At 41.1% G+C, this 16,318-nt stretch overlaps 1 protein-coding gene across 6 annotated transcripts in view; it reads right to left on the reverse strand.

Moving 5' to 3' along the window:
* The window catches only part of MIDEAS (mitotic deacetylase associated SANT domain protein), a 92,767-nt gene that overhangs the window by 46,259 nt on the left and 30,190 nt on the right, over window positions 1–16,318 (reverse strand). The gene's annotated exons all lie outside the window — the stretch shown is intronic.

Raw genomic sequence — 16,318 nt, forward strand, 5'->3', positions numbered from 1 at the left:
GACCAGTAAACATCTTCTGAATTCTTCATGCCTAGAAAATCCTGGCACAGTCACTATAATTCACAATTGACTTAACAACACCCCCCCCCCCAAGATTTCTGTGTTAAAGAATTGCACAGTCCTTTCTTTAGCCCAAAGGGCACTATATGAGAAACATTTACAAGCTTGACAAATTAAAGCACAATAAATATGTTTTAACACCTGACATCTTTGGTCTGCTCATGTATCCTTAGCCATCCCAGGAGCACCAAAACACAATGAACGTCTCTGGAGCAGAGAAACATTTTCACTGGAAGTACTACTGTATCTGCAAAGATTCCACCACTGTGACTGGAACCAAAATGCACTCTTCTCCAAAGACTCTGGAGAGTGCATTGCTCAGTTAGACACAGCCCAGCCCAACTTAACTTGCTCTCTACTGCAATGTACCTGACTTTTCTTGACTTTCTTAAATAACATTTGCCAAGGTGATGACATCTGGATCTGACATTAAACATGTATCTTTAACATTCACCCAGATGACTGAAGAACCAGAGGCAGACCTTCTATCAGAGGTCTTTGAAAAGTAAATCCAAAAGGACAGCTTAGGAGTCAGTATGATTAGAATAAATCATTGCGTACAGAGGCACACTAGGTGTAAACACTGGCTAAAACCCTGTTGTCACAGCTCTGCACACGTAAGACCGAGGACACCGTCAGTAACAGCGTTTTATCATTATTAAGTTTTCCATCCCCCCCACAAGTTTATGAGACTCAATACTACAACAACAACAACAACAACAACAACAACAACCTGCCATCAACTCAATTCTGACTTACGATGACCCTGTTCAGGGTTTTGCAGGTAGAGAATATTCTGAAGTGGTTGGCTAATCCCTTCTTCCCATGCAACCTCCCCATGGCCAGTGTGGCTGGCAATGCTAGGGATCCCTTTAGTATCAGGGAAGCCTTTGCGGGGACCTCAGGACCGGATGTGTGTGTGTGTGGGGGGGTGAGTCTTGCTGAAAATTGCCATCGCCAGTAAATCGGGACACAGGTCAAGTGCTCTTTTCCCACTGCCAAAGGCACTCCTGTACATTCTGTTGCTAATCATCACAGTATTCATTGCTTTTTCAAAGAAGAAGTTTATTCTAGACCATGAGAATTCTTTTCCTGACAAGTCTTGAGAAGTTGTCAACGCTAGGATAAGGGTATCAGAAAATATCCCATGTTACACTCACAACAGGAAACGTTGTGTCTGAAAAAGGTTGTGAGAGCACTTCAGTTAGTCAGGTCTCTGAAGTGTGCATAAAGTGATATTTTGAATCAGCACTCTCAAATCCTAATGTTTTATCACATTCTATGTAAATTTCAAAATACCATGGGATGTGATTAAGCAATGAAGAATATGTTGTTAAAACAAGGAAAATGCACAGATGTGCTACAACCTGTAAATTACAACCACTATTACCCAGTTCAAAGTTTTCCTTTTTAAAAATGTGGATTATGACATCATGATCTTAGAAATACTACATCCTAAGTCATGACATTACCCATAATATGTTTGTTTTGAGTGTAACAAAGGAATAACAGTTGTTCTTTTGCAAATTATGGAACAATTGGGAAACTCATTCTCCCTTCTGGCTATGAAATTAATAGATTTTAACCTGTTCCTTTTTCAGGACTAAATAATCCTTTCTTGGGACTTTTTTGCTCCATATTTTGGGGCATCCCCAATGGGATGGGACAGCAGTGAGTACAGTGGGGTCTCGACTTACGAACTTAATCCGTATTGGAAGGCAGTTCTCAGGTCGAAAAGTTCTTAAGTCGAATCTGCATTTCCCATAGGAATGCATTGAAAACCATTTAATCCGTATCTGCTCTTTTCGTCCATAGAAACTAATGGGAAGCTGCTATTCCACCTACTGCCACTAGAGGGGGATATTTTTTTCTTTTTTCCTTTTAACCTAAGATGACAGCTTTTAAAAAAAGGGGGAAAAAGAGTTCATAACTCGAATCTAAGTTCGTAAGTCGAGTCCATATATTCCTATGAGAGCAGTTCGTAAGTCAAAACGTTCGTATGTCGAGCCGTTCGTAAGTCGAGACCCCACTGTATTATTACAGCAAGCTACTGGATACAGGCAATGTTAACAGAGAGATATTTACCCCCTTTTAGGAAGGCCGTAATAAGTTACACAACAAAATACTGCTGCTTGGGTCATATCAATAAATGAAGGAGCCACTGGTATATGAGAACTGACTTATAGTGACCCTGGTAGGGCTTTCAAGGTAATAATAATGATAAATGTTTTATTACAGTCATTGACCAGCAAAAGTAAGCAACATTATTTAAATCAGGAAACAGAGAATCAATCTAAAAGAACTAAAACATCTATATACATTTACTGTATATAACATTACATTCATACAGCTTATTAGATATCTCCAGCCTCCCTATCATAGGCCTTGTCTATGGGCTATTGTAGCTTGCACAGAACAACAGAATTATCAATTAGAAGCCCATAGAGCCCGTTTGATCACTAAGGCCTCTACTTGTATACACCAATTTACAGATACTATAGCTGCGCTTTGGGTGGCACCTTTCCTTCACAGATTTTGATTGCAACAGCACAGAATTTACCTACTTTTGTCAAAATATCTGAATTTCCGCAGTGCATAATGTGCCTCTGATCGTCCAGGAAATTCCCTTATGTAAGGGTTAATGAGGACTTCTCAAATGGCAGAATAAAAAGCACAATGACACATGAGAGATGGTTTTGATCTCACCAGAATTACATACTTTACATTCTACTTCAGCGTACAAGAACTTTTGGAAACTGGTCCCTAGAGAAGGCTATTCTGAACGAAGGTCTCTTTAATCAGTAAAAAAAATAAACTGAACTTATTTCATGGACTGTAATGTTATGGAGTACTGTATGGAAATTCAACATGCAATATGACAGGTAGTGCACTCGGAGACAAATCAATTCTTCCCATTTAGGAGGTAAGAAGTATATTAAACCAATGATGTTGTGGTAAAGGGAGGGTGGGACACTATGCTTCAATCTTGCAAAGAATTTATTTATTTATTTTTATTTATTTATTTTATTTATATCCCGCCTATCTAGTCGCGAAGACTACTCTAGGCGGCTTACAACAACGTTAAAATACAATAAGAATACGCAACAAATACAAAAACAGATAAAAGAAAAAAGACAATAAAGAGATAAGAAAATCAAAAAATAGTCTTATGAGAAGGCCTGCCGAAACATCCAGGTCTTTAATAGATTCTTGAAAATGCCCAGCGAGGGAGCTCCGCGAATGTCAGGAGGTAAGTTATTCCACAGGCGAGGAGCCACCGCCGAGAAGGCCCTATTTCTTGTTTTCTCTTTCCGGGCCTCCCTCGGGGTTAGGCTCCTCAGCCTCACCTCCTGGCTCGCGCGTGTGACCCGGGTAGAACTTGGTGGGAGTAGGCGTTCCGCCAAGTATCGAGGCCCTAAACCGTTTAGGGCTTTATACGTAAGCATTAGCACTTTGAAGTCGATGCGGAACCTGATGGGCAGCCAATGCAATGCGGCCAGAGTGGGCGAAATATGTTGGAATTTTTTCACTCCACTAAGTAATCTGGCCGCCGCATTCTGCACCACCTGTAATTTCCGCAGCAGCCTCAAAGGAAGCCCCACGTAGAGCGCATTACAGTGGTCAATTTGGGGATTTCTTGGGAAAATAGACAATATATGCCTATACTTTGTAATTAAATACACTGTATTATAATGAATTGATGGGGACATGATGGCACTACGGCAGACCTGGGCAAAGTATGGCCCGAGGGCCACATACAGCCCGCAAGCCGCGCCTACCCGGCCCGCCGGTCGTCACTCCAGTCTGGTGTTCAAGCACTTGTTCAAGCCCAAGACAGACTGGATTTCTCTCACTGAACAAGTTGAACATCAAAACCATTTATAGCTTTTTTTTCTAAAGTTGATCAGTTGCTTATCTTTAACATACTGCAAAAAACCTCTTTAGTATTTGTGAAGATTAACAAGTTTAAAATAAAAACAATCATAACATCACTGTTTCATTTTATTTTAAAGTAAAGTTGGTTTGGTCCCCGAACACAGTTCAGATTTTTCATGTGGCCCCCTATAGAAATTAATTGCTCACCCCTGCACTATGGGTTAAACCGCAGAAGCCTCTGTCCTGCAGGGTCAGAAGACCAGCCGTCGTAAGATCGAATCCATGTGACAGAGTGAGCTCCCGTCACTTGTCCCAGCTCCTGCCAACCTAACAGTTCGAAAGCATGTAAATGCAAGTAGATAAATAAGGCACCACCTTGGTGGGAAGGTAACAGCATTCCATGTCTAGTTGCGCTGACCACGTGACCACGGAAACTGTCTTCAGACCAACGCTGGCTCTATGGCTTGGAGACGGGGATGAGCACCATGCCCTAGAGTCGGACACGACCGAACTAAATGTCAAGGGGAACCTTTGCCTTTACCTTATTATAATGAATTATCAAAACCATCTCCTTTCTGTCAGCTTTGAAATAAAGAAAATGAGTGTATCTAATGTCATGCACAACATACACACAAACAGGGATTGGGAGGCTCTGGGAGTTGAGGCCATGGCTCTGCCTGTCAAGTCCCTATATATCCCCAATGCAAAACAGACTGTAAAACCAAAGAGAGGGAGAGGAGGGAGAGGAGAAGAGGAAGGAAAAATGGAATAAATTGTTGTTGGAACTGGAAAGAAAGGGTATTAGTTTATCACAGAAGCAGCTTCACAACCACCAGGATGTTTTCCCTCACTACTACCACTGTAGCATAAATACACAGATTGTGCTGCAAACAGGCAAGTTAGACTAAGAAACTCTAAGTTTGGTTTTTATTGGCAGCAAATTCTGATGTCTTGTGTGTTATATTTCCATAATATGATGGAATAATCTATTCCATATCTTACAAATTATCACTATTTCCATAGTAAACATTGACACCCAAATACTTCATACACATTTTAGATTAACCAAGATAAATAAATGCCAATGACAACTCAGTGATGACCTACTAGAACAAAACGAATTTGGTATGTTTTCACCATGTTCAGAACCACATGAAGAAACTTCAGCATCGCCCAACTATCTCATTTCCAAATTGTAACTTTCTGATATACAGACGAGACAGTGTTTAGATAATATCCCTATGCAAAGGCAAACAAATAGAGGAGGGAAGAATGGATTGGTTGTCAATGGATTGGTTATCAATCAGACACCTGTGTATATCATTTAGCCTTCATTCCCCTCCAACAAGGTCTCTTAAAAGTGAGTGCAATCAGTGTATTTCACCACGAACTTCAAAAAAGAAATCGTGTATTTCTGCTTCTACTTCTGTTAGCAGGACCCTGTCAAATTTCAGGCACCTAAAAGGAAGAAGGGAAATGAAAGTGAGGGAGAAGATCAAGCAAGCACAGGGGCTTTCTTGAATTTCCACCTTCCAAGCCAACTGTACTTCCTTGCACATGGGTCATAAACCTGCCATTTTTAATGACTCACTTCCTCATCCACTTATACTCACTCCCCCTCCACTCCGACTGCTAGCTTTGGAATCCTGCAGTCCAGCATTACAAAGCTAAGGCGTTCCTTCACCACATGTAAAATGCTCTCAGCTCATTTTTCCACTCCCCTCTGGATGGCTCCAAAATATCTCCAAGAGAGAAACAAGAGACTCCAAGGAATGGAAAAAATCTGCCTTAAAAAGTGCAACTGATACACAGCCTACTTAAATTTATAAAAAAAAATAAACAGGAAAAAGGCCAACAGCAAAACAATTTGTCTCCCACAGAACCTAAAAAGAACTCTACTGGTGCCAACATGACAGAACTTTTTAGGAAAAGTTCTCTCTATTCATCAGTTACTGGCAACCTGATTTTTTTTTGGTGGCATTACAAAAAGTAGGAAATGCAGCACATTTAACAATAGCACAGTGTGTTACATATTTTTAACAAAGCTGCAGCCACTCTGCAAAATAAACTAAGACATGTAAAACTGCCACCCAATTCCCAAGTGCCATGGTGAATGCTGCTTAATTGCTCCTATTTGGTTCCTCTTGCCACAGAAAGCTAGTAAAGACACAAGGAACTCCCTATCTGTTGTTTTTTCAGTGTGGTGCCTAGACGGGGAACTCAACCTTGCCTCTTTCCCAACAGGCTGCAGTCAAAAATCAGGGTTTATCATTATGGCTTGTTAGATGTTCCTTTTTGGATGTCATGCCAAACAAACCAGGAACAGAGAGCCCTTCATTTGTTTAGCTAATAACAAAACCTTTCTGATCCTGATGTCTGAACATGTACATGGATGGAGGTCAATTTGTTTATTTATCATTTTTCTAACTACATGTATACAACTCCATTTTTCTAACTGCATATAATACCAAAACATATACATAACAATTTACACAATTAATTAGCACTACTGCATATTCAAGACAAATTATCTGCAGAAGGTGAATTTGTTGATCTCAAATTAATGCAACTGCTTCCTCCAAACATAAGCGCCCATAAAGGCTGTGAGACTCAAGCAAACTGTTTTCTTGTGGTCTGCCGTTCAATTCTTGCTGGGTGGCTCAATCTGGAGACATTTTAAGTCCTTCCCATTTCCCCAGCTGAAAAACAGTCCCTTTCACAGAACTGTTCCAATGCAGGTCTAAAGTACAGATGCAAGTGGTTCAAAATTGAATTTCCCAGTACTGTGCTTCCTTTCACTCATGCAAAATATATATATGCCACAGTGGTACATAACTGGATAGGATGTCGGGGAGGTAAAAATGCTGGGGGTAGTGGCACAAATGGAAGATTTCAATCCTTTCCCTGGCACACAAATGGAAGACTTCACTCCCTTCCCGGGCACAACCGTCTTTACCCATGCTGGTTCTCACCTTATCTCTATTTCAAAGAAGAAACCTCATGAGACCCAGTTATACCTCTCCTTCATATCATATGGTTTTGTTCCCATTTCCTGCATGTCACAGTCCTCCAAACTGTCAGTGCAACTTGAGGCTACTCTAATTGAAATGTCATTTTCAAAATTTTAATGTGTGCATTGGTTCATTTAGTTGTCAACCTTTTCAAATGGAGGGGCATTTTCACAGCAGTTGGCATTATAGGCATGGAGGTCTGATGCCCAGAGTGAAAATCTCTCTGTGGGGATCCCTAGACTGCCTACACACAAGCCTACATAACTAATCTAGAAAGAATGGCAGTCAGGCTTCAAAAGTGGAGAGCAAAGACTTTTCTCATGCAATAGAAAATTGCATGAGACAACAGTAAACTCACATTCATATTCCCACATTTGTATCTACTAGTCCAGTGGTTCTTAACCTTTGTTACTCAGATGCTTCTGAACTGCAACTCCCAGAAACCCTAGTCAGCACAGCTGGTGGTGAAGGCTTCTGGGAGTTGCAGCCCAAAACTCCTGAGTAACCCAAGGTTAAGAACCAGTGTACTAGACCATAGTGGCTCTCACCAGCTATGCTACAATATGGAGCACTACGCTTCTAAAACCCTTGGTGATTTCTGTTTACAGTATAAATATGACTGTGATGCCTAGGGAATTCTGGGAATTGTTCTCCAAAAACATGTATGTCCTTACCCTGAAAACTTCCCTTCCAGCAAAATAAGTGAAGGTTTTTGATGGACTTGATTGGGGAAACAGCTGCATAACATATGGACCATTACTGATTTGTGTTACACTTTGCATGGGAGATACATAGCAGTTAACTGTCTGGACAATCTGAACAAACAATACAGGCCATGTGGAAGAAGGCGCTGCTTCAGTTTAGCCTACCTCATAAATTCTCTGCAGGACTAAAGTGGAGGAGAAGCAGCAGTCAATCGTCAGCAATTCAGAAGAATGAGATATACACTGAGTGTGTGTTGTGTTTAGTCGTTTAGTCGTGTCCGACTCTTCGTGACCCCATGGACCAGAGCACGCCAGGCCCTCCTGTCTTCTACTGCCTCCCGGAGTTGTGTCAGGTTCATGTTGGTTGCTTCGCAGACACTGTCCAGCCATCTCATCCTCGGTCGTCCCCTTCTCCTCTTGCCATCACACCTTCCTAACATCAAGGTTTTTTCCAAGGACTCTTTTCTTCTCATGAGATGGCCAAAGTACTGGAGCCTCAGCTTCAGGATCTGTCCTTCAAGTGAGCATTCAGGGTTGATTTCCTTTAGAACTGATAGGTTTGTTCTCCTTGCAGTCCAGGGGATTCTCAAGAGCCTCCTCCAGCACCACAATTCAAAGGCATCAATTCTTCGGCGGTCTGCTTTCTTTATGGTCCAGCTCTCACTTCCATACATCACGACAGGAAAAACCATAGCTTTGACTATTCGGACTTTTGTTGGCAAGGTGATGTCTCTGCTTTTCAAGATGCTGTCCAGATTTGTCATCGCTTTCCTCCCAAGAAGAAGGCGTCTTTTAATTTCAGGGCTGCTGTCTCCATCTGCAGTGATCATGGAGCCCAGGAAGATAAAATTTGACACTGCCTCCATATCTTCCCCTTCTATTTCCCAGGAGGTGATGGGACCAGTGGCCATGATCTTAGTTTTTTTGATGTTGAGTTTCAGACCGTTTTTTGCACTCTCCTCTTTCACTCTCATTACAAGGTTCTTTAATTCCTCCTCACTTTCTGCCATCAGAGTGGTACACTGAGTAGAATCTGGCAAACTGTTCCATCTTAATCGCCAAAATGGGGAATGTACCAGCAAACTATACTGGGTTCCATAAGGATTTATTGAAATACTGTAATGACGATTCAATTTTCTGAGCACTTAAGAAAAGCACTGTGTTAACATGTACTCGGAAGCAGCATATAGTTAGATGGGTCTAACTTATCAGAAACACTGTAATCCTTGGCATTGCAACTAGCTTTAGCTCAGAACTTGGAAAATTAATTTTTCCAACTACAAATCCTGGAATCCCAAGGTCAGAATGACCACCAGGCATCTTGGCTGAGGGATTCTGGAAGCTGCAGTGACTTTTCAGAGCTCTGCCTTCGCTGAAGGATCAACAGTGAACATGAGCCACATATAACGAGAACAGAACGATCCCACTTTAGCAGAAGCTGCACTGGCTAGATTCCAGAACGCCTGAAGCAGCAGCTCTTTTTTTTTTTTGACATGGTCTTCATTGTCCTCTCAGGTTATCTGATCAAGTACAGTACTACTATGTATCTCCTCCCACTTGAAACAAAAATACATAGCAGGTTCTTGTGTAATTTCATCAAACTGCAGCAAATAAGTATAATAAAAACAATCAAGTCATCCTAGTTGCTAGTATCTCTTCAGGTTTACCCTTTCAACAGCATTCCTTCCCTATTAATGTGTACACTACACTTCCCTAAAGACGTTTAAAAGTGTTCTTAAAAATAACCTTTGCCAAAGCCCTCCCTCTCAGATATGATTTTCTGTTTAGCCTGCATATGTGTTCTACTTCAAAAGTCAGGTTTATGGCCTCCATCTACTGTGGTAACATTACACATCATTCACCTAACCAAGTGTTCAGCCTCCTGCAGTTCTGCCTTCTCTTCAATTTCATCTGTTATTACACTTATATCTGGAATCACAAACAGCATCTTGTTATACAGACCCTTAGTCCAATGCATGCTCAAATAAGCTTGCTCCCAGGTACAGAATTATAGCCTTAATATGGTGAAATCATAGTTAATAAGCACCAGTATAAACCCATGTAAAGTTTACAGATGACTGCAGCTGCGAACTGGTTTTATACAGCTAGTCTAAATAGAGTATCCTAATTCTACAGGCTGTTTTCATCTATACGGCTTCTATGCACACAAAAAAAATCCAAAAGTTACTGAAAACACTGGTTAGGCCTCATCTTGAGTACTGTATCCAGTTCTGGACACTGCAATTTAAGAAGGATGCCAACAAACTGGTGCAAGTTCAGAGGAAGGCAAAGGATGACCAGGGGACTGGAACTCAAGCCCTATGGGGAAAGACTGAAAGAACTGGGGTATGTTTAGCCTTAAGAAAAGAAGACTCGGGGGAGATATGATAGCACTTTTCAAACACTTGAAAGATACAGAGTGAAGGATCTGTCCTCTATCATCCCAGACTGCAAGACACATAATGATGGGCTCAAGTTGCAGGAAGACAGATGGCAACGGAAGATCAGGAAAAACTTCTTGACTCTTAGAGAAGTACAGCAATGGAACCAATTACATTGGGAGGTGGTGAGCACTCCAATGCTGCAGGCATTGAAGAGAAATTCAGACAACCATCTGTCAGATCTACTTTGATTTGAATTCCTGCGCTTAGCAGGGGGTTTGAGTCAATGGCCTTATAGGCCCCTTACAAATCAGTTAGTCTATAATTCTAGGAAAGAAAACCTCATTTTAAAAAAAAAACAGAAAGATAAAAATAGAATAACTTAATTTACACAACTACAGAATATTTCAAGATTTAAAACTTGGAACAAAATGCTCTTCCCAATGACGGCAGTGAATGACTATCATTTCTTCAAGTAATCTAACTTTCATCTCCAAAGAAGAACATGATAGCATTTGAAATAGTTAGACTAATATGCAAAGCAAAAAAAGTATCTTTATTACATTTATACAACACACTTCTTCTGAAGACCAATGTGCCCACTCTCCATTTTTTATGTTACTACAGCCCCTGTTGTAGGTTTGGTTGAGAAAAAGCCAACATGAGGAAGGTCTGGCCAAGTGAATGGTCCAAGGGCAACATATCGACAACTACACCAAATAGAATCTATAAAGTATGAAAAGAGCCACTTAACTGGTCACTTTTAGCAATGCAAGAACCATCCCAAGCAACCTTCCCTCTAATTTTCAGCCCTGCTGGGCAGGGCTCCACCCCTCTCACACATGACTTTGCCCCCACCCCACTCCCATGCCATCACAACTGGAACCAAAGGGGCTGGAAACATCCCCTGTGAGTGCATGGAGGAGGAAGAAAGCTGCACGGAAAAACGGGTGGAATCACACAGCCTTGCGCAGCTGTGCCCCTTAGAGGGAACCTTGATCCCAAGGCATTGAACCATTCATTAGCTAAAAGAGAATTACCACCACCACCTCACTGGCTGAAACAAATGACTTGCACAGAAACATGTGGTATGACACTTTAATAAGGAGCATATTAGAATTAGCAGCTTTTGCAGATTATTTGCAAGATGGCAATAAATGACTTGATCCCACTAACTTCACAACCAATTTTGGTTCTTCAAAAAAACCAGTATTTAGATAAAATACTAGCTTTATTTCAACCTGAGCAATTTGCTCTGTCACCCATTCCAAAAGAGAAAGAATACACCCTACGAAAGTGACTTCTTCTAACAGATTCTATTCTCCCTACTGACATCAGTCTCAGAAATTATACCATTTAGCCATTTCCACTTTTCAGATGTTCAGTTTTACATGTAATCTGAAAACTAACATTTATGCCTTTGCCAACGTCCAATTAGATACCTAGATGAAGCCTACCATTTGCAAATTAGACCCTTCAACTTTGTTGGGGATAAAAACCACTGTATTTCAGGCTTCCTAATTAGGCCTCATGTTATTGTTGCCAATGTAAGGCTCCCACACCTATGGTAACAAGACCTCATGCAGTACACGGACTTGTGAACAGAATTCCAAGAACTGCTTGTCGAGTGACTGTACCGGACACCGCACAGTATATTGCTTGGGAGAGATGATACTTTAGTAGTAGAGCTCATCCTTTGCATGCAACAGGTCTGTGTTCAATCGTCAACATCTCCAGTTCAAATGACCTTATGAAGCAAGAACTTTCCCTGAAGCATTTTCCCTAGTTTGGATGCACTCCAAATGATACTCAGGCACCTTCAGCAATGTCAGTGAAAGAGCTGAAAGCTTTTGCTTGCTTATGGTTTGTTGTTTCATTCATATCAACACACTGTGGTTAAGAATAGGAGAAAAGCTGTGCTGCATCAGGCCAAAGGTTTGCCCAATCCAGCGTTCAGTTCTTGCAAAGGCCAACAAGCTGCCCATGGGAAGCCTCCAAGGAGGATATAGAAGCACAACAGCTTGAATACAACAGCAGCTCCTATTCACATTACCCAGAAATTCATATGGAGAGGAATACTGTCTTGATACCAGGGTGAGTGGGTGGGTGTATCTAGCCATCTCGACTAGTAGGCATTGATAGTATCATCCTCCCTATATTTCTTTAATTTTCTCTAGTCCTTCCTACCTTTTGCAAAAGGAAATTCTACAGTTTGACAATGCACTGACCAAAATCCTCTTGTACAGCTACGCAAATGGCATAACATTTAGAGCCAAATTGCCCCAAGTTAAGAAAACACTGTAGACAATATCAGCTGCTCATGGAGTCATACAATTGAATATGAAACTGATGAGGTCTATGGTGATTTCTTGACTTGTGGCAATTTGCATCCAAAGGTTATGCCATTTATGCAACACCACCGCAAGAGGATTTTGGCCACTGTCTGAAGCAGTATTTCATTATATCCTCAATTTCCCCTCTTTGGTATCCCTGGACAATTCCAGATACTAGTATTAAGCAGGCAGTGGATGGCAAGGGGCTTCATTCTATCCTCTCTCATATCTTCCCCACTCACATTGTTTCCTACACTAAAAAGTCTCAAATTTTATCAGCCTGGCATCCCTACCCAGCATGGTCCCTGTGGATTTTTCACCTCAGTGACTTTACACAATTACATTTAACCAAGTTTGCCCTTTTAATGTCCATTCACTCAATCTTAAGCAATCCTGTTACAGCTCTTGTCTCTTTTCTTCTACCATCCTAAAGTATCAGATCTCACCAGTAAACCGGGGTAATTTCCCTAGAAGCCCTTAGGTAAAGGTAAAGGTTCCCCATGACATTTAGTCTAGTCATGTCCGACTCTAGGGTGTGGTGGTCATCCCCACCTCCAAGCCATAGAGCCAGCATTTGTCCATAGGCAGTTTCCATAGTCACATGGCCAGCGCAACTAGACACGGAACGCCGTTACCTTCCCACCATGGTGGTACCTATTTCTCTACTTGCATTTACATCAATTCGATCTTATGACTGTTGGTCTTCTGACCTCGCAGCACAGAGGCTTCTGCGGTTTAACTTGTAACGCCACCATGTCCGTTACCTACAGACTATATATGACAAAGTTTAAAATATCCAGTAAAAAACTTTGGGAAACCACAGTTTACACTACTCCATGCAACAATTATACCCTTACTCCTACTCTGAATTTTTTAAATTCTCTAACCAGTTACAATGACAAACTATGGCAAGTTTCAAAACAATCACAATCATCAATGTCTTGGCCCTCTCAAAATACAGAAAGCAGCAACCAAGTCAATGCATCCATACAAGTTAATGAACAAAAAGATAAAGTGGGAAATATTTTTAATAAAATATAATGAGTTTATATCAAAATACTATAAATTCTTTTTTAGGCATCCTTCAGTCTTGAAGGACTATGGTAATGTGCTCTGAATAGAGGTCTTGGAACAGCACCTAGTGTGGCTGAGAAGGCCAATTCGAGAGTGATAATCCCTTCCACACTGAAGACAAATACAATCTGTCCCCTGTCCAGCTCCCTGATTTTGCTGGTTTCAGGACTGCCTCTTGGCCTCAGCCTGCTGAACAAAGGTCTCTTCAAAATGGGAGAGGCCATGATGTGCTGCCTGCCTCCAGGCTGAATGCTCAGATGTCAAGGTTTCCCATCTGTTGAGGTCCATTCCGAAGGTCTTCAGATCCCGCTTGCAGATATCCTTGTATAACAGCTGTGGTCTCCCTCTGGGACACTTTCCCTGCACTAATTGTCCATACAGGAGATCTTTCGGAATCTGATCGTCAGCCATTCTCATGACATGCCCAAGCCAATGTAGACATCAATGTTTCAGTAATGTATACATGCTAAAAATTCCAGCTCATTCTAGGACTACTCTATGTGGAACTTTGTCCTGCCAAGTGATACCAAAAATGTGTCGGAGACAACGAATTCTAAGTATATGCATTAAGAGACCTATCAGTGGACTATAGCAAGTAGAACAGCTGATATGCCTGTGCAGCTTATCATGATCAGTAAAATGACAAGATCTCCAGTTTATATCTTCCTTCAATACTTCACAAGTCAACCCGAGCACATGTTTTAAAACAAGCCAACTTTGAACTGTGGTTCCTGATGCTAGCTTCTTTGATTCAGCTAATTTATGCCACCATCTCCATGCATCTGACTGAACTAGGAAAATGCATGCAATGGAAAGCAATGGAAACATTTCTAAATTCCCTGTCTTAGTTTCCTCATTTGACAGAATGGGAGGAGGAAGGAGAATTCATCCCAGCTCATTCATGTAACATCAAACCAATATTTAGTGTTACATCTGAATACCGATGTTGTAAAGCTACTACCAGTCACAGCATGGACATTCACTGGGGGTGTGGAACTGGTAAAACCACTCCTTAAATATCTTACCCACCTTGAAAGTCCTATTAATGTCAATATAAGTTGGTTCTGACTTCATGTCATATAACATTAAGAACAAGATAAACCCTAACAATTCATAATACAAATGCAAGAGTAGGCAGTGCCTTTATGAGTATTTTTTTAAAAATCATTATACAATCTGTAAGGTTTTGTGTATCAGGACCACTTTGTCAGGTGTATACCAATGTGAAGTCCAAAAGTTCATGGCAAGATGGATTTCACCAGATCTAAGTCAGGAAAGACGCAAGCTGCCTTTGAGCTGTTTTAAAGTTACAGCTGGGGCAGCTGTGGATTGGATATTAGTGTGAATTAACAATTTTTAATTTTTTTAAAAAATTACAGCATTGCTAAGGTCTCCTGAACAAATGCTGCAACTTCCTTTATCAAATCAATCCATCTCATGTTAAGCATGCATCTTTTTTCTGTCAGCTATCATCACTGCCTAGCTTTCACCTCCATACATAGTAAACAGGAATCCCACAGTATGGTCTTCAATGACATATTATTTTAAGGATCTTTTCTAATTCCTGTCTCAGGCTTCTTCTGATCTCTTGGCTGCAGTCTCCATTTTGACTGATGACTCGGCCAATATATTGAAAATCTTTGGAACAATATTGATTTCTTTGCTGTCAACATATAGTTAGAAGTCATTACCATGTTCATCTTTAACTTTGCTTTTGCACTTTCTTCTTTAACTGCCTTTACAGTAGCACACATGAAGAGCATCTGTATGAAATTATAAGCAAAACAAGAAAGGAAGCCAAGCCAAACTAAAAGACCCTTGAACCTTGCAACAACATTTCTTTGCTTGCTTGCTGCCTGAAATACTATTAATGCAGAAACTATCTGCTTTTTCACTGGGAGAGCAAACTGGCAATAACAGGATAGCCTTCGGAAAGGTCACGAGTGAGTCGTTGGTTGTCCTTGTCTTGTAGAAGTTCATCCTCATCAGGAAACTGCCATCAACAGTGACAGATACTGCTGAGAGCTTTGGGCATGAGTTAAAGAGCAAATGTGTGGATGTACACATGGGTCAACTAACACTGGGCAGAACGTGCCCACAAGCTGGCCTCCAACCACACAGTCGCATCAGTCTAGTTAATGAAATTCCACCGATTCAAGCCTTGCAAATAGTAAGCATGATTAAAATTCCTACAGGCTGCCTGCTGCAACCAGCCCTTTTCCTCCCACTCACCACCTACTGCTTCCCAAAGCGGGAAATGACAGCAGCACAGCATTCTTCCACATTGGAGGTTTAAGTGAGGAAGAGAAAACATCTCCTATAAAATGCCCCCCCAAATATTCTGTAAGCACAAAGGGAAGAACAGAAAAACCAGGAGAGAGTATTATATCTAATAATGAAAGAGTCTGTTTGTTTGTCTGTTTGCTTTTCTAACAGCAGTTAACAAAGTCCATCAAACTGAAGGAAACACCTACTTCCAACCACCAGATAATATTATCAATCTGGCTTTAATTTGGACCCGCCTAGAGGGTAAATTAGATTTTAACCCCAATTTCCTGGAGGTCTCTAGGTTGTGTTGCCCTCTTCCTTGGCCAAACAGAATTTCAGAAGTGTTCTTCTTCAGCTGGGGTGTGATATCCAATCAACAACTGTTGTGAGTCTGAAAACCTTACCTTCAAAACAGCCTGTGTTTTTTCTAACTCATCTCTAAAAACCAAGCCTGGCACAATAACCTGCCATAAATTTTCAGGACTCTCATCTCTATAATTTTTCTGCACTATCCACAAGACATTGGTTCATGGCCCAAGGAAATGGACTTTGATGCACAGGACCTCACAGATAGCTTGATTTTTTAGTAGTCTAACAAACGTATCACCTGC

The sequence above is a fragment of the Pogona vitticeps genome, chromosome 1, assembly GCF_051106095.1.
Source record: "Pogona vitticeps strain Pit_001003342236 chromosome 1, PviZW2.1, whole genome shotgun sequence".
Lineage (NCBI taxonomy): Eukaryota > Metazoa > Chordata > Lepidosauria > Squamata > Agamidae > Pogona > Pogona vitticeps.